This window comes from Cygnus atratus, chromosome 5 (assembly GCF_013377495.2).
Source record: "Cygnus atratus isolate AKBS03 ecotype Queensland, Australia chromosome 5, CAtr_DNAZoo_HiC_assembly, whole genome shotgun sequence".
NCBI classification, from domain to species: domain Eukaryota; kingdom Metazoa; phylum Chordata; class Aves; order Anseriformes; family Anatidae; genus Cygnus; species Cygnus atratus.
In genome coordinates, this window is record NC_066366.1 from 65,600,667 (window position 1) to 65,620,095 (window position 19,429).

A 19,429-nucleotide genomic window follows, 5' to 3' on the forward strand; every position below is an offset into this window, starting at 1 on the left:
GTGCTGTGCTGTGCTGTGCCGTGCCATGCCGTGCCGTGCTGTGCTGTGCCGTACTGTGCTGTGCCGTGCCATGCCGTGCCGTGCTGTGCTGTGCTGTGCCGTGCCATGCCGTGCCGTGCTGTGCTGTGCCGTACTGTGCTGTGCCGTGCCATGCCGTGCCGTGCTGTGCTGTGCCGTGCCAGGGCGATGCGGGGCCGGGCAGCGACCAGCACCCACCACCCAGCGCCCGGCCTGCCTGACCCCAGGACCCACCCCGGCCCCGGGCAGCGGCTGCCGGCGGGGTGCGGGAGGGAGCAGGGAGGGAGCAGGGCATCGCTCAAGTTGCTGCAAAAGGATGCAGGGAGCCAAGAAACCCATCCCAAAACAGAGCGTTTCTGAATGGCAGGAGGCCAAGGAGAAGGAAAGCTGTCACAGCCTAGGGGTTTTGGCCGAGCGGCTGCCACTTCCCCAGTACAGCGTGCATCTTGCAGGGACACGGCTCCTCCGCAGGCTGCCTTGGCACTGTGAGCGGCTCGAGGTCAGCATTGCCACGGCTTGGCAGGGCACAGACCCTCCTGGCGCCAGCAAGCAGCAGAAATCCTGGGACTATCCCAGAACATGCACTTCAGCTTCCCTTTTTTTTTTTCATACTTTAAAGGAGTTCCTTGTCTTGGAAAATGCAGGTTTGAAAACTCAGCACGAAGTGGCCATTTCGGAAATGTCCACGCAAATGCCAAAGCCTTGGCTCCGAGGCGAGGGTTAGGGACCGGAGGCACAGATGCCAGGACTTACCATGGCCAGGTACGCAGGACAAGTGCCAGCGCTGCACACCAAGCTCCTCCTGCATCCTGCCCCTCTCTGGAGCCCACCAACTCCGCCAGGTGTGGAACAGCAGCCATCGCCCGCTGGGCCGTCCCCAGCGCCCCAGGTACCAGGAAGCAGCCTCACCTCTTGCAAGAAGCTGCCTCCACTTGTGGGCTGCTCCTGGGCCCATCTGCCCCTGCCCTGCCGCCTCTGGGACCCACTGGCTGCCCCCAGACCCCAGCCCGGCCCGTGGGGACCCGGCCCCTGCCCAGCCCCAGCCAGAGCCGCTCGGCTGCCAGCTGCCGCCAAAGGAGCCCGTTCTGCTGAGGGACCAGGATGGATGGCGCTCACCAGTAATCAGCCATTAAATATTTTGCTTTATCTAGATAGTGTGCTTGTGGCCTCAGGATTTATTCACTGCTCACTGTTCAAACCTTGCTCTGGAGAGAGTTATTATCTCCTGCACTGGCTCTCCTGTTGTTGATTTCCAACAATACCGCCCGTCTTCTCAGCTCCCCCGAGGGAAGCCAACGCCGTCCCTGTTTCACATGCAGGGTCCTGACTGCCCAGACGTGGTCCTGAACCCTGGGGAAGATCCCCGCAGACGCTCGCTGCCCTCTCTGTCGCCGCTGCCCCGAGGGGCCGCGCACACTGAGGTGGGGCAGGGCCCTCGCAGCACCCAGCACCCCCGGCACCGCGCTGGCGGTGCTCCTCCGGGGCACGGCGCAAGCTCTTCTCCTGGCAAAGTCCCACTGGGAATTTTTAATTTGTGTCAAGCAAGGAAAATGGCAAAGCTCTCACCCAAACAAGTCATCAGTTTGTTTCCTAGTTAAAAATAAATTAAAGTCATCTCAGAAACTCCTGAAATACCTTGTATCAAATAAAAAAGACATTAGCTGTAGGTAGGCAATCGATAGCAATTGCTTCAGCCCAAACACAGCCCAAACACTAAAGGTGTAACATTATTATAAACTAATGAAAATAAGCGTAAGATTCGGAAATGTCTGACAACCCTACTAATAAGCAGTCATGAGGCTTTTCTGTAACACGGGGCATGCCTGAAACGAAAATGTTACAACTGTTCTTGAGAGAACAAAGTCATAGTCATTTGTCAACGCTGCAGATTTGTTTTGCTGGAATTTTAATTTCAGATTCCAAATTTCCAAAGAAAATTTCACTGAAAAACCCTCAAAATAAATTATGTTGATTTTTTTTTTTTTAAAGAAGCCTTTTGTCAAGTCCGCAGGTCAGCCCTAGGGTGAGCCCAGCGCATGTCCCCGGGCATTTCAGGGCTGATGGCGCAGGCGGCTCCAGAGCCGCTCACCCACAGGCACTCCCCAGGCCCCAGTGCGCCGACCCCAGCCCAAACCCGAGCTCAGCTACTGCCCCGCAGCCCTGCGGTGAGCGTGGCTTCTTCCCCGTCGTCACAGCTGGACAGGCATTTTCTACCTCAGTGGCTTTGACAGCAAACATCTATCCCCAAATCCAATTTTCCCATGAGGAAAATCTCATTATTTCTAGCAAAAAAAAACGATTTGCCATTCAGGAAAACAAAATGAGACATTTTGTTTCAGCTTGTTCTGACACCAATCAGAGTGTTTCATGGTGCTGAACTCCCCCAGCATGTTTTGCCTGACTGCAGCCCAGGCGCTGCTGCTGCAGACCCGCAGCCCCTCACCAGGGCGGGCAGCGTCTGGGGCGCAACGCCAGAGCCGCACTCCTGTCCCGGGGTCCTGTGACTCCTGTCACTTCTGCTCCTGCGAGCACCTCGGCGCTGTCCTGCAGGTGCCCGGTGCAGGTGCACGTGGAGAGAAGCCTGCTCCGCTCCACCAACGTGCCCTTGTGACCCCGGAGCGGGAACGACTGCAGAAACACAGACCTGTGCGTGGGACAGAGGCTCACAGACAGAAAGCCACATCCCCGCGCACTTGTGGAGCGCTCTGTGCCACGGCACGCGGTCCGACAGTGCCTCAGTCACAGACTTGACCTTCCTCCCCCGCCTGCATCCTCCCTTTTTGGAGGCCAAAGTCCTGATTCTCCTGATTCAGAAGCCCACGTTTCTGTCCCTGGCCATCTCTGTGTCACAGCCAGCAAATGTGGTGAGGAAACTCCTGACAGCACACGAACACACACACACACACAGATCTGATCAGTCCTCTTCCAAACAGCTAGAAAAGCAAATTCTATTCAGGTACCTGCAGTTACCTGGGGTAGCAGAAGGGAGCATGCAACTGCATATCCCATAAAGGAGGACACCAGAATGTCCTTGCTTCCCTCTGCACAGAGCCGAACCAGAGGCTCGGCAGGAAAATCACCCAGAAGAATCGTTCTGTCCATGGACTGCCGCAAGGCTGGCACCACCACAGAGCGACCTAAAATACATCACGCCAAATCCTGGCACTTGTCGCTGCCAGCAGATGCGTGAACAAGACAGCGGAAGCACCAAAGCCGGACTGATGCCTGCAGAGGCTCCGAGCAGTACGGCGACACAGGCAGCCGGGCACCATGCAGCACTACACGTACACCTGTGGTGCACACACCCTGCAACTGCGCTGCAAGCCACAACAACCGGTGTTCGAAACAAAACTGAAGCAGGAAAAAGAGGACTGCACACCAAAATGCTGCATCAGACTTTGCTTGGCTGGCTGAGCACTCCAGCTATAGGGCCACTGGCCATCCAGTGGGGATCATCTCCTGGAAAAAGCACTAAAACCATCTCCACCAAGTTCTGGATTCACCTTGGAGTCACTAGTTCACCCCTGGAAACTGCAAAAAGCATATGGGAAGCATTTCCTGCCTGACTCTTATGCAGGGCTTTTGGAGGACAGAAAGCTCAGATGTCGGTAGCCAAAGGTACCCCCGTGCCAAGGAACCACTCAGGGACCCCTGTGTTTGAAATGAGGCATCTGCATGAACTTCTCTGCCTGCCCCTGCACACAGGTGAACACGACACCACCAAAACCCCTGCTCCACTTTCACAGTGCAGCTCCACATAGACACAGTGCCCTTCCCTTAAATTCAGGGGGTTCATCTTTAACAACAAGGCTTCATTTTCAAAAAGTTCTGCACGTTCTCAAATTTAAATGCAGCATTTCACGTACAACAAGTATGAGCCTCATCTTTGCCTCGAGATCTAGCCCTTTATCTTCCCTCTGAGGACTACTCCAGAGCTCGTACTCAGTTCCTGACCCACTTCTGGCACCCGCCATGACTGCTCAGCCCCGTCACCGCAGCTCTCCCCAGGGACGTGGCCACCTGGGGCACCACAGACCTGTGAGCAGAGGCAGACACAGGGCCGCCTGGCAGCCGAGAGCACATAGCAGCTCTCTGAGCCCTGCCATGGAGCCAGCGGTGGGTGCCCTGCCCGCCCTGCTCAAGCACTGCTGTGCTCTCCTGCAGCAGCCCGGGCCGGCTCCTCGCGGGAGCAGATGTCCCCTGGGAGCCCAGGGACCGTGCAGCCCCGGGCAGGTGGCAGGGACCCGGGGGACCCCCGTCCCTGCACCCCGGAGGGCTTCTTTCCCTGCAGCTACTCGGGTGCTTTTTCAATTAACTGACAAGGAAGATTTGCGAGCACAGAAACACAAGCGGAGAGGCCTTGATGTGAAACCTGGAAAGCAGGAATCTGATGGCGATGTGGGGAGGGGGAAGGACTGGCCACGGGTGGGCTGCCCCTCCTTGCAGCAGGGGCAAGTCACGCTGCGGAGCAGCTCTGAGCCAGCCACGAGGTGCAGCAGGACCCCTCAAGGCATCTCTGGACAAACCCTGTCTTAAACACCGTGCTTTAGTGGGCCTCAGTGCTTGAGGGCACAGCTATACTCAGTGGGGTCAACTTCATTCATTACACACGTCAGGGAACTTTGCCCACTGAACCAAAACCTGAATCAAACCCTGGATTTCTGTCCGATCTGGTGTGCAGCTTCACATCCAGGGTAAACGTGCTCTAAAGGACGATAGACAATCCACTGCCCAGCTGGGCGTGCTCCTACACAGCTGCCTGCCTTCAGCGCCCAACAGTCTGCTCTCTTCGCGAGACGCCTGGAGAGGTGTACGCTGACCGGTAAGGGAAGAGCGCGCCTCGCTGCAGCCACACAGGGAGGGTGGCAGGGGGACGCCAGGGAGCCCCGTGACGGTGCTATCCAAACACTGTCTCTGCAACCACGGAAAATGGACACATGGAAACAGAGACCCTCCTGCCATTCCCGTGAGGAAGCAGGGAAATGATCTCTCCACTGTCCCAGGCTTCAAACACCCAAGCTCCACCACAAACCCAACCTCCACTGCACACCCAACCAAGCTCCACCATGTACCTGAGCTCCACCCAAACTTCATCATGTTCATGAGCTCCACCATGCATGTGAGCTCAACTGTGCAGCCAAGCTCCATCACACACCCAAGCTCCATCACACACCCAAGCTCCATCGCCCACCCACAGCCCCAGTGGCCCTCACAGGGGAGCGTGGCACCATGACCACAGCTGAGCTGGAGGCAGAGGCAGAGGCACCCAGTACGGTGCAGGTGAGATGTGCACTGCAGCAGCAAGGATCCAGCCCCTGCCCTGGCCGCACCGGCTGAGCTCCGCAGCACACTTCTCCCTGGCTCGGGGTGCCTGCCATCACACCCAGTGCTAGGGTATTGTCCAAGCTGGGTGGGACAGAGCAGGAGAAGGGAGAACCAGGACCTGGAGCACATCCTGCCAGGGCTGGCCAGGCGCTCATGTCCCTGTGCACTGCCGCTGTCACACCCACGGGGCCTGCTCCACCATCCCATTGCCCCACCAGCACCAGCTGGGCTGGCACCAGCTGGGCGAGGAAGCCCAGGACACACAGGAGCAGAGCCGCAGGTGGCACAGGCTGGTGACGAGGCCAAGGCATCCCTGCTGCCCAGGACCAGCGCAGGGGAACGGCATGGCCCACGCACCCTGTCCATCAGCACCGTCACCCGCTGCACGAGCACCGTGCCCGAGCGCCTCACCTGCCGCCAGACCTGCCTGCAGCTCGGGCAGGGTGCGTGGACAGCAGGAGAAACTGCGCCACCAAGGAGGGGGGTCATTAGCTCGGCATATCAAAGTAAAATGGGGGGGGTAATCATAATTCGTTTTCCAAGCCTAAGCAGTCCATAGGTTTTATTAAGTGCTGTAAAAATAACTCAGTTCTTTCACTGCCTCACTTACACAAAATCTACAAAATTAAATGAAAAATAAACTAACAATGATTTAGTCCAGATGGACATTTATTATCTTAGTATTAATATTTTGCAATCGTCGCAGGACTAACTGAGGCCAATTCTTTTCTTAGTCACTGTACTTTTACATAAACATAGAGTAAACTAAATGAGCCAAAAACAGATGAGCATTTATTAGGGTTTCCTCTACACTTGCCTCTACATTACTTAGGGATGTGAGCCATAAAGCATAAGCTGGATTTTAAGTTCTAAAGTTTAATTTAACATCAGCTAATACGAGTTGCAAACTGTAGATCTCTCTCCTGAAATAATACCTATTTAGTATCTAGGTCTAGCCTGTTAACTGGTAAATCAAAATGGATATAGTCAAATTAGCTACTGAAATGATATAAGATGTGCTGCGTCTACACCAGGCTCAAAACTTCAAAGACAAAACCAAGGAATCTCAAGGAGATAAAACATTTTTATCACAATAAAGAATGATATGCTTAGGCAGAATACATGTAATAAAAGGACAACAAGAGCTGAAATGGAAATTTGTTTTGCAGAAGCCAAGAATAGTAAATGATTTATATGCACTTATTTTAATTTATTTTCAGGCTGAGCACAATTTATCTAAAGTCATCAAAAATTAATAGGTCGTACAGAAAGGAGCTGTAATAAATTCAAACTTAGGGGCATACAGCAAGTGTATCTCTTCTCAATTGCTATTAGCACTTAACTATCTAATTAATCCACCACGTTATCTTGCCTGGAAGTCCAAGCAGTCCCCCTTCCCAGGAACCACGAACTCACGGCAGCCGCGGCAGAGCCGTGGTGCGGAGGAGCTGCGGTGCAGCGGGGTGCTCGGAGCACCCGCCCGGGCCTGATGCCGAGACAGGGCGCGGGACAGGCCCGGGGAGGGCCAACGGGCGCAGCCGGCAGAGCCCTCGCACTGCTCCCACCTCTATCCCTCTCTGGCTCTGAAATAACTCCACGTCTCACCGTCCGGGAGGTAAAATCAATTCAAATGTAGTTCAAAGCCGAGACTGCCTTAGGGCTTAGATCAATTCAAAGGGAATGTTTCAGAGCACTAACAATGTGACCCGCTCTGGCTGCTGGGATCCATCTGCAGCCTAACAGCAAGTGCCAAACCCCCACCTGAAACACCCCATGTTAAATGCCCAGAGCTTTAAGGTGACAAAACCAATTTTCCCCAACTTGTTTTAAACCACGGTTCAGAAAGAGAATTACAAACCAGGCCAGCAGTGAGCAAAAACCAGTCACAGTGCTCCTGAGCATTCCCTGCACGGCACCTCCACCACAGCAGCACGGGGTGCCCGGGGGGCACAGCTCCTGGCCCCAAACCACGGCCTCGGGTACAGCTGGGTGCCACTGCCCGACCCACCCAGCGCGTCCTCGGGCACAGAGCATTTGACGGCCCTTCCACCCCCGGTCCCTCTCCACTGGACGGGATGTGCCGGGTGGCGCCAAGGGTCAGACCTGGAGGAGACGAAGCCCAGGAAGCCCAAGAGATGAAGCTCTGGCCACAGACGGCCGGAGCCCGGATCTCCCCAACAGGTTGCACGGAGCTGCAAGGGAGGCCGCACTCACAGAAGCCCAGCGCGGAGCTGGACCCAGGAGCATGCCCGGCTGCGGCGCTGCTGGCAAGAGGAGCACAAGCACTGCCCGGCCGCAGGAGCTCAGCCGCAGCATGAAGTGGATTTAGATCCAAAAGAAATCAACAGGCATACTAAAAGGCGAATTTTCCTTTGCCTACCAAGGATGACAGTTTCAGTGAAATACTGGGACCTATATTTTTAAAAACTTGATACATCTGTCAGGTTTGGGCAATTTTGCCTAAAAGACAAACTTTCAGTGTGCCATAAGGGAGAAACTATTTTTTGCAGTCTTCCCTTTGGCTCAAAATCTGCTGCTGGGATTTTTTTCAGGAGGCAGTACTCTGCACGCTTGACAAACCTGACGGCACTAAAATACATATTTATCGTTTCCTGATATAGGGAAAAACAACAGAAGAAAGTAATGATGAGCTGCATGAGACATTAGCAGAGCTCTAGAAGCAGGGCAGATAAGCAAATTTAGGACCAGTGACAGCTTTAGGGGAAAGGCAGGAACAGAGGGCTGACCCAGGTAGAGCCCGCTGGGGGCGTGCCCCCCCCGTGCTGTCTGCCAAGGGCAGGTGAGGGGGAGCCAGCGCAGGGGCACGCAGCTGGGTGCTGCAGGCAGCAGCCCCGTCCTGGGGCACCGGGAGAAATGCTCCTGTAGGTGATACGGCAAATAACTCAGCCCACTGGAGTCACAAATAAAGGATCCCTCCCTCTCTGGGAGAGTGAATTTGCAGAGGATAACACCCTGCAGAAAGTCATTAAGCCTATCTCTGTAGTGTAATCAGGAAACCATAGACCAAGCCCGTCCTATCAGTTCATATCAGTTCTTTCCATAATTGATGGCATACTATTTAGAGGCAACAGAATAATGATGCCAAAGGGCTTAAAAACCTGGCTTGCCTCAGAGAATACATGAGGTCACTGGGTGTAGGAGAATTTATACAGAAAGCTGTGTGAGAGGGGATGCAGATAGAAAAACCTGTAGAAGCCTGTGAAACTTAAAAATTTCCTCTCAAACAAAAAAAGCCCGTGAACAGAGCTCAGGACAGGTGAGAAGAGGTTCCTGGATGTACTTAGGGACACGGAGGAGTTGTTATGTTGGTTGGTGCCCTGTGCCTGCAGTACCGCGTGAGCTCACACCAACGCACACCCAGCACGCAGCAGGTCCCCCTTCACCACGGGTGGGTCGCTGTGGGAACCATCTGCGGCTCTGAGGGACTGCAATGGGACCAACGTTCAGTGATCACGGACTGCAGCATCTATCTTACAGGCTCAGATATCCTCAGTTAAGCACCTGCCAGTCAGCTAAATGGGAAACTGTTTAAAACAGAGCTATGGCAGCTAAGAACTTGCTGTAAAATCTTGGGAGGTTTGGAGTCACCGACCCAGAGCCTAGGCTGGGTCCCGTTCCACCCAGTGGAATTTTCTGTAACTGACAGGTGAAAATGTCCTTCCCACATTTGTATTTATAAAAAATAATCCAGTACTATCTAACTGTATTTTCATAAAGAAAGAAGAAACAGGCCAGATAAAGCTCTGCAGGGCCAGGCCAGGCAGCAGGAGCAAGGGAAGCTGCCTGTGCAGAGGGGAAACATCTCGGATAGCTCCACAGACGGGCTGCAGGGACGAGGAGGTCTCGGGAAAGGGAGCAACAGGGCACAGGAGTCCCACGGCCACCCCCAGACCAGCAGGCGTGGGCAGGGCGATGCTGGAGAAGGCAGAGGTGCCCAGCGCAGGGCCAGCACCTGCCCGAGGACAGCCCTGGTCTGGGCTCTCCAGGAAAAGGGAGGACGGGAGATCACAGCTGCTGGGCACCGTGTGGTGGAGGGTGCTGGGCAAACTGGTACGGGTACAGGTACTGGAACAGGAGGGGAGCAAGGGAGGGATCAGGCCAGCGGGAGCCGACAGCACAGTTCCCCCTGGAGCCAATCATATTTGATTTTTCTATCAGTTTTCATTAGCCCCTTCCCATTCCTCGGGATTGTCCATGGTGTTCCAGGAGGTGATAAAAATAAACCTTTGCTGTCTCAGGGAGCTCCTCGACCAATTATTTTAATACTCTTGGGTACCCGTTATCCAGCTCTGCCACTTTTAAAATGCCTTACTTAAACTGTCACTTTTTAACCTTTTTCTTAGTTCCTGCAGAGGTAAAAAAAATCTCATTGTCACTGTGAGTTTGCATTTTTTTGCTTCTTTGGAAATGACAAACAGAAATAATTACTGAAAAGTCCTTTCTTTTCTGCACAGCCATTGACAATATTTCTGTCTCTGCCTAGAGTTAGGTCCATTCCTATGACAGGTCCATTCCTATGACAGGCTTTTACTGGTTTCTACGTGTAATTCTCCTTCTGCACCTGGTACCTGACCCAGGGATATTTAACATTTTAGTTAAAGAACTTCGACTGACCTCTGAAGGCATATCGATATTCAGGCACAAAAAAGAGCCTCAGCACACAGAAATTTTTCTGGGGAGTAGGACCAAGAAGCAAAGACGTGGTCTCACAAAAATGTAGCTCAGAAAATGGCAGCAAGAAAGGCGATTCCAGGAGCAGTCATGTGGATTCGCCCCAAAGGATGCCCGCGCACCCAGGGCAGGAGGAAGCCCGGCTGCTCCAGACGCAGCTCTATGTAAGTAGGTGACAAAGTAAGCGCATCATTATTTCATGTGTTAATTGGTATTTCTCCATACCACATTGCTTTACATTATAAACACTGTCGTTTAGGCTAGTCAGGATAGCATGTACACAAGTGTTTACTGGTTATTAAGCACCGAACTTTGGCTAATAAATAAATCCTACTACTTAAATCCAGGCTACTTCTTTTAATAACCCCCAACTCCAAACTTAAAAGAAACTGGATTATGGATTAATAACATCACAGAAACATAGAAAAGCTGTACAGTGATTGTTTTTATGACCTTACCTCATCTCTGAGTTACAGTTTTGAACAGTTTCTGAATCAATCTAATTATCATGGATCATTTTAATTAATCTGGGGAACGGCTTACAGAACTTTTTCCAAAAGAGAGAGAAAACTTCTTATAGGATGATTAAAAAAAAAAAAAAAAGAGGCAAGCAAAGCAGATTTCCTTTCAGCTGGACAAGATCAAAAATATTTTACAGATTTCTGGAAAAACAAAAAGAAATCCTTAGCATGCTTTCAAAGTTTCTATCCCAGAGGAATTGTTCTAAAAAGTCTTCTCCCTCCTTTTCTGCATCTTAGTGTATAAGGAAGATACCATCAAATCTGCAGCATGAGATCAAGTAAGTTTGCAGGTTTTATAGCTATCTCTTCTGTGCCAGATAATTTAATGGGTCTCTTGGTCCTAATGTTCTTAACTCAGCAATGTGTCTGAGCATTTTAGATAAGAGACACACTTAAGGCTTTGGCAAAGAAGCTTAGATTTTAATTGCTGCTTCAAAAATTGATCAACTGTGCTTCTGTTGCAAGATTTCTCTTGGCCTCATGAAATGAACACTTGATAGACGGACACCTACAACCCCACCAAAATCAAATCCATCAGTACACCAAGTCGAGGCTAATCCTGGCTAGAGTCATCAGAAATACCTAGCGTTGTAGGCATCTGTAAGCATTATATTTGCGCCACATTCCTGTTGCACTCAACTGTAGATTGGCCGTCCTAGAGCCTGCAAGGCTTCAGCAGAGCAGCTCCAGCTTTGACCACTGAGCCGCACGTCCTGCAAAGTTGCGCCGTGTCACTGCCACTTTTGATCTTCGCTCAAAGGAGACAGATTTCAGGAGATCTAGAAGCCCTTTCCCCACATCTTCCAGCCTGCCCCTGCGGCTCCCAAACTGTATCTTCATGGCTTGCAGGAGCAGCACAACAGGCTCCAGACTGAAGGTAAACGACAAACTCCCTTGCTGCATCAGGTGTAAGCAAAATTATCCAGAACTGCACCGCAACCTGCCATTTGCCAGCTCAGAAGGGCAAAATCTTTCCTTGACTTGCAAGAGGGAATTCAACGCCTGCCGCATGCCCATGCCCGCTGCCCGCTCTTCCAGCAACCCTCCCAGCCGCCGCTGGCCCAGCAGCACGCCCAGGCCTGGCCAGCAGCACGCTGTGCTGGCACTGGGGCCAGCAGCTCGGGGCCAGCCCCCTGCCAACACCACCCTCGCCCCCCTGCACTCAGCCCCGTAGGCTCGCCGTGCAGCACGGTGTGCGGGGCCAGGACCTGCAGCCCTCGCACCTTGGCAGAGTGCAGCCCCGCAGCGAAGAGGCTCCGTCAGAGCTCCACACGCAGCCCTTCGGCAGCTCAGCAGCTGCGGGGGGGCAAGGGGATGGGAAGCCTTAACTTCAGTGCCTGTGCCTTCCAATGACCAGGCCAGTGATTTTAACCTGGAGTTCGGGCTATATATTAAATGTAATAATTTTCCATTGAGTACATTTAGGTATAATTCTCTCCTATCTTAATTAGCATCAGGAAAACTACACAGTTTCCTTTTCACAAAAGGAGAAAGAACAGCATTATGCAGGAAAATGCTTGTAGAAACAGGAAACCTCAAACTTTTACCGAAGGTGAATTAGCATGACTTTACTGAAGCTAATTGAGTTATCCCTAAATTATGCACTGAAATCAAAGGAGGTACTTTGTTCTCCCTAGAATGTTCTCTTTTGAAACGCACTGCATTTTCTCATTTTTAGGCTTCCAGGCATAGGAATGCATCTTCCCGTGACGTGGTGCATGTCAGATCCTACTCATCAATCCAAGCAAGCTTCACAGAAAGAAGCTGAATGAGAAGAAGGAAAGGGGAGGACGTGCAGGAGAGCCCATCACCTCCCAAGCAGGTGGGGAGCAGCCCTGGGCATGTCACTGGCACATCCCTGGCATCTCCCTGGCGCAGGGAGCAGCACACGGCCATGACTCGCCCTTATTGGAGATCTCCTGCACCCAAGTCCTGCTGCTTAGGTGCCACTTGGATCTACATGAGAAAGTGAGAGATGAGGAGTGAAATCCAAACTGGGCTGCTGCCCGCGCAGTGCCCACAGCACCCTCTCCAGAAGCTCAGCAGAAGCTGCTCGCGGGAGCGCAGGGGCTGGGGAAGAGCTGCCCCTGCTGCACCGGGCACCGTGGGTCTGGGGTGGGGGTGAGCACAGCATACACCTGTACGAGCCTTTTTGAGCCTTGGCACCTGCAGGGCATCAAGAGGGGTGAGGAGACAGTTGGTGCCTGGAGATTAGGCAGATTTTTCATCTGTGTTTGCTATAGCAAAAAAAAGATAACAGTGTGCCCCCATCTGCACAGGCTACACAGAGATGACCAAGACAGCTGTTGAACAAGAAGGGATTTTGGTAGGGATTTTTAAACTTTTGTTTCACTCTGAACAAGAATACATCTTTTTTCTTCAAAATTACTATTGGAGAACCTGAACGCCTCTAACTGCCTGGAGGCCAACAGCACCGGCAGCTTCCTCGGCACCAAAGGCAGCACCGAAAGCGACGCAGCGGCTGGGCCTCGGCAGCCGTGGGGTGCCAGGCCCCGAGGCTTTGCGTGGCAGCTTGGGGCGCCTGACACAGCACCGCACACCTGCAGCTTCCAGGCACTCCAGGTCCAACTGAAACCAATAACCCCAGGGCAGGTTATTCAGAAATTTGTCCTAAACATATGGAAAGGACATCAAACTTGAAATAGTCTGAGCACAGCATTTTGCAGAAAACGTCTGAGGTATTTCCTCACACACAGACCGCAGAGCACCCTGACGGCAGAGCTCACCTAGTTAAACCTTAGCTCTCCCAGCCCCGAAGGCAACCTCACGCCGCCCCTTCCCCACGGCAGTGGAAGCTGCTGGGCCAGAGCCCCCAGGCAGCGCAGCGCCGTGCACGGGCAGGCAGGGGCACAGCTCGCGCCCACGCCCTCCCAGGTCGGACACCCCAAGGGCTGCTCCGCCTGTGGCAGCGCGAGGGGCCCAGCTGCACCCCACAACTGCCACACACAAGTCCCTGAGCCGCAGGGTGCTGCTCGCCCCGCAGCCTCGCCTGGCCCAGGTCTGTAACGCACTTGCAATTGCAAAGTGTGAGTTATAATGGAGAGACCAGGGGGCAGCCCACGGGCCACGCGCAGGCACTGTGCCATCCCCAGGGACAGGCAGCCACTGCTCGGCTTCCTCAGGAAAGCCTGGAGCTGGCTCCCATGCGGCCACAAGCAAGGCTGAGCAGCTGCCACGGGCAGGGAGCCACCAAGGGCCAGGAGAGCGTCAGTCACAGCGAAGACCTTGGAGAACCCAAAGACATCAAACTACCTGAAATAAACCACCCGGGAGAGGTGAGGTCTCGCATCCTCTGTAACACGGGTGACAGTGACTGTCTGCCACGGGAAGCGCAGTGGCACAGCCACAGAACTGCACATTTTGGAACAGTGTGAATGCATCACTTGCCATGGCTACTGTGAACGTACTGCAATCTTTTGCCAACATTACAACTGCTATTGCTGATTGCTGTTTTGTTCTCTAAGTTTTACTGTACTAAAGAAAGCAACAGAAAAGCAAAAGCATTATTGTTGGTCCATCCTTATCACTCCCACTGCACTGAAGCCTCTGAGATATGCAAATAATTTCTCATACGCTAAATTTTATGCTGCAAAGAACTGAAGCTAATTGTCTTTCTTGCAATAAAAGAGCCTTTTCCTGAAAATAAAATTTTATTTTAAAGAATCCAAAACTTTTTTTTCCAGCTTTGCTATTAAAGTTCTTCCATTCCAATCTGTTTTTTTTTTTCCTGATCCTTTTGTTTAATTCTACAATTAAAAACAAGAGAGGGAAAAGACAGAGAAAAACAAAATATTTCAGTTTTACAGTATTGAGTATTGAGACAGATTGGCACAGCAACACTGTGGGTTATACTTTTAATGCTCACAGGGCTGAAAATTGTTTTCAAGTTAGTTTGCCACTCAGAAGTTCAAGTACCACTAATTTTGTGAGCACATTGATGCTTCATCTCTCTCAGAAACAGGACTCTTAAGTCTTTCAAGAGATATATGCCTTCTAAAAATTACAGTTATGCTTTCTAGTCAAGGTTGCACATTTTGCTCATCAAAGAGAAGTTTTTGTAGTAATCAATGCAGTAACATTTGTTCCACATTTATTTGTCGGGTGTTGCAACAAGGGAGGAAAGATAGCTCCTTCACTGGCTGGGATGAGCCCTTCAGTCTGTGCCTCGACCCTGGCTGCCACAGACCTTGAAACACTGCAAGTCACTGAGCTGCTTCAGAGTTCAGTTCCTAATTAAAAATCACTCTTCTGCCAATTTTATTTATCTGGCTGTAAGCTCTGCAGAGCAGCACTTCTGTGAGCAGCATGTGCCATGGTGAGACTCCAGTGTGAGTGAGTGCTGTTCTGCTGTTGTATCTCAACACAGACATGGTAAACAAGTCCCAAAATCACTGATACAGCCCAACCGAAGTTCAAGGTCACAATCCTCCTGGAGAGGTCCGTCTTCAGAGAGTATCTGTCCCCAGGCTGCTGCTCCCCTCCCCGCCTCCCTCTTCACTGCACTAACTGTGGGAGATGGAGTCTCCAAGCACAGAAACCACTGAGCTTTTCTTCTTTTCATATGATTAAACTCCAAGCATCCCAGGCTGGCCGGCAAGCAGAGGAAACCCTCCATGCCCCTGCCCCTGTCACAGGCAGCATCCCCCGGCACAGTACTTGGAGCTGGGACACCTCAGCCCAGGACAGGGGCATGCCCTCGGCAGAGGAGTGGGGCCACTGGGCTGGGGAGAAGATTCCTGGTGGGAGCAGGGCTGGCGAGGCAGCAGGACACAGGACAGTCTGCAGGGGCTTGGAAGCAGCAGCCTCAAATGGGGCACGACCGTGTAGAAACAGCAGTGGCGGAGGAGGGTGCTGCGGGAGCACTGCGCACACCAGCCCAGGACCTGTCCTCTCAGCACAGCACACGGTCCCCAGGCCGCACACCACCAGCGCCACAGGGCTGCACGGCCTGCGCTCCCCGGGGCCCCAGCCCCGTCCGTCCCCGCAGCACCGCGCCCCACAGCCCCGGTGGAAACCCGGCACCTCCCCACCCCCTCTGGCAGCCCCCGCTGATTACAGCCTTCCAGAAGTGACCTTGCAGGGTTGCTGTGCTGCTCCCCCGGCAGAGAGGACTCCTCAGCCAGGGATGCCTGTCTGGACAGCAGGTGACTCTTGGGTTGGTTTTTTTTAGTCACTGAAAAACCTTCTGGGGACACGTAAATGCCCGGCAGCAGACTAGCCTCTCGCGAGTCACTGAGAGCAACCGCACTGCTCCCAGGACCAGTCGCAGGCCACAGCGAGAGCCCGGCTGGCTCCCAGGGTGACACCCAGACACCCCGCCAGCAGGTGTGCTGTGTCCCCACTGTCACCAGGACCTGCTCGGCTTTGACAGCGAAGGGCAAGGGGCGACAGTGGGCAGCAGCAGCCCAGCATCACCCTGCCGCTCTCCGAACAGCCACGACCAGAGGAAGCACCTGGAGACATCCGCGACAGCTCTGGCACTGCCCAAACCACACCGGTACTGCTTGGAGAACAGCAGCCACAAACAGGCTGTTTGAGAAACAGCAGAGAGGACAGCTGCCAGGAGCACTGCCCAGAAAAAAACAAAACCTTTTGTTCTCGGGAGTGATGCTCTTAATGCAAGAAATTACTCTCTTTCAACCTGAAGGAGAGCTAGGAAGCAAATCCCTGGGATCCTGTGCTCCAGACATCTGCCTCTGTGCCCCGGCCACTGCCTACAGAAGCTGCCAGGCTCCAGCAGAGGCTCTCTGAACCAGACTTCAGTTGGGTGTCCACAGCAGACCTCGGTAGCATGCCATGACATGCTGCATCCTAACCACGGCAGAGCAGTGGCTAGGGAAACATGGAAGTATGCTGCAGAAAATGTGAATTAGTACACCTGGCACAAGCACAGCCTTTTCTGACACACACTGACGTCTAAAGATGACATATGGGAAATGAGTTTCTAATAAAGCAGTGCAGCAGAGCCACGACACAAGACAGCTCACACCACTAGAAAAGAATAGGGCAATGCTTCATTTTGTTCCAACCATTTAAATTAGAGGAATCTGCTACTTTGCTATTTGCAATCAGTTAAACTCTCATTTACATATGCATAGAGCAAAACAAACAAACAAGTCCCAAAAGCACTGAGCAATATCTCCTAGTGATACCACGTCAGCCTTTTACACAACCTCTGAATGAGATCTGACTGGCCTTACTGTGTCTTTTTGGTGTAAAGAGCTGTCTTTATGTGCAATTTCCTTTCAACATATTGACACTCTCAGCACTTGCACCCACCATGGCACAGCTGGAAATATATTGGAAAAGACCTTTTGCAAAGCAAAGCGATTACATTTTGAAGCTGGTGTCCCTCAGTAGCTGAATCTAATGAAATAACAGAGAGGCCCATGCTCACAGCAGAAGGATCCTGCCATCAGCTCTGTCCTCGGTGATAACAGGCAGAACACGTTGATATAATGTGAAAAATTGACACTGCATGGGACATAAGCATCATCACTTCGGCAAAACCACTGAGAAGTCACGGCCTGACAAACCCGGCACATCCTGCGAGAAGGATGCCCGCCGCTGCCCGCCACATGGCCCGGGTGAGGACGCAGGAGCACATCTCCCGGCCGGCGGCACCACAGGGCACCCTCGACCTGAGCTCAGCCTCAGCTTCCACCTCCCCACAATTTCAGCCTAGCAAATTTCAGGAGGAGACCTGGCAGCGCCACATGCACAGAGGGTTGCACAAGGGCCCCTCCTGCCCTCTCATCCCCACAAGAAGCCACAAGATGTCCAGGCTGCCCTTGGAAAATGCTGCTCAGCCCTGCCCTGACACAGGCTGGGAGCACGGGTATTTTACTCTTTCCTACTCCTAGTCTGGGAGACAAGCCTAGCCCATCAGGGTCACAGATCGCTACCAAACAGCTGTTATCACTTGATGGGATGCGCTGGCAAGGCACACACAGACAGTCTCAGCCCACCTTCCCACTGCTGCTGCACAGCAGACAGCCCCCCGCCACCCAGCTGGGCTCCTGCTCGCCTGCTCCTCGCCCAAAGCCCAGCCAGGTCAGCCCCTTGGAGAGGTGAGCACCACGTGCTGCAGCCAAGCCCCAAGGGCTGGGCAGCGCCGTCCTGCGGGGGCAGTCACAGGGCCGCCATCCAGGTGTCCTGCCCGACTGATGGGACTGCCCTGCCCTGGGGAGCGGGCCAGCCCGGGGGTCCCCGGGGGCAGCGGGCGCAGTGCAGGGGTGCGCAGCTCTGGCCCTGGGCGAGCAGCCCCAGGCGCAGGAGCTCGCTGGTGGCAGGGGGAGCCGGAGCTGGGGTCAGCTCAGTCACACGCAGCCAACCCAAAATGTGGCCATACAGAAGACCCCTGCCCCAAGGGCAAGGCTCAGGGCAGGGATGCAGGGACAGGGACAGAACACCCAGATGGCCGCACACGGAGCTCCACAGTCCGGAGCGGCTGGAGCTGCTGCTCTGACACCACAGAGATGAAGCCATCGTTGCAAGGATGATAAAGTCAACTTTAAATCAAGTCAGTTATTTGGTCAGGTTGCTCGTTCCATTCCTGTCCTCATTTGCTGAGGAACTGACTTTCCTTCCATTGTTTTCTTCCCCTTCATTAATTTGTAAAAGGTATCCTCCTTCCCTTCAGCCCCTCCAACTACCATTAACTCATTCATACGCCATTATCTTTTCTGTGCAAGTGCTGGCTGGTAATTGGGAGCACTGCAGAGACTATTGTTCCAGGATGCCCAGAGGTGTTGTATTTGCAATTAATTTCCTGATGAAACAGCATCCATGCATCAACACGGACTGACATTTAGAAGCATTTAGATACCATCTTACTGCAACATGATTGTACCATATTAGTGTACAAAGCACTTTATGGGAATGAATGTCATGTCAAAGTTACAGCCTTAACTAACTGCATGTTTTAAAGAGAAGCAGCAGGGCACAGGTAAATAGAAAATAAGACATTGCATCACACAGCGATGGGAAAAGGAATAATGTCAGGACAGCTTGGCATCACCAGCATGTGAAAACTCACCCTAAACATCAAGGAATTGCTGCTAAGCTGTGATTGACCATGGAGATCCCAAGCTTCCGCTTCTGCCCTCCAAGCAAATGGGCTCAAATCTTACAATTTTGGGAAGGATTTGAAGAAGCTGCTTGAGCTTCTGAGACAGAAGCAGCACACAGAGAGGTTTACATTTCAAGTTCTGTAGCCAAAGGCGTAAGCCGCAGGGAAATGAGGTGTGCAGGGTGCTGCACGGCTGCGTGCTCCGGATGTGCACCAGCAGCCGGGGGTGCCCACGGCCGGGGGGCTCAGCCGGGGCAGCTCCCAGAGGGGACGGGGCCATGCTCCCCCCACACGGCTCCTGTCACCTCTTGCGGTGGACAACGGCATTGGAAGGACGCTGCCTGTGCCGATGGAAAAGTTGGGAAACCTGTACCTTAACCCTTTGTCTTTGAAGCCCGGTTGCTACGGTTAGCACATAAGGGCAGCAGCAGCTGGAAAATCAGCATTCATTTCCCCCTTCACCCAAAAAAGTACACGCTTTCTTCCTGTGGCAGGTTCTCCTGTAAGGAGAGCCACGATTTTGCGATGCAATATAGCACAAACTGGACAGAAACCTGCACTGCTCCCAGCCCAGCCACGCAGCGATCACTGCGCGGGGTCGAGGCCGCCCTGTCCCCAGCAGCGATGGCGGGCGGGCGCCTCTGGCTTTTCTCACCTTGGCAGGGGAACAGCTTACTGCCCAGGCTTCATTTATTTTACCATATGTGCCTAGTTTGCTGCAAAGACAGCTGCCCAGACTACTAGCAGTTTGGGGCTTTCCTCCTGGCAAACAGTAAACAAG

At 52.9% G+C, this 19,429-nt stretch overlaps 1 protein-coding gene across 3 annotated transcripts in view; it reads right to left on the minus strand.

Annotated features, from left to right (window-relative positions):
- Positions 1 to 19,429, minus strand: part of LRFN5 (leucine rich repeat and fibronectin type III domain containing 5) — a 59,666-nt gene that overhangs the window by 26,083 nt on the left and 14,154 nt on the right. The window lies entirely within an intron of this gene.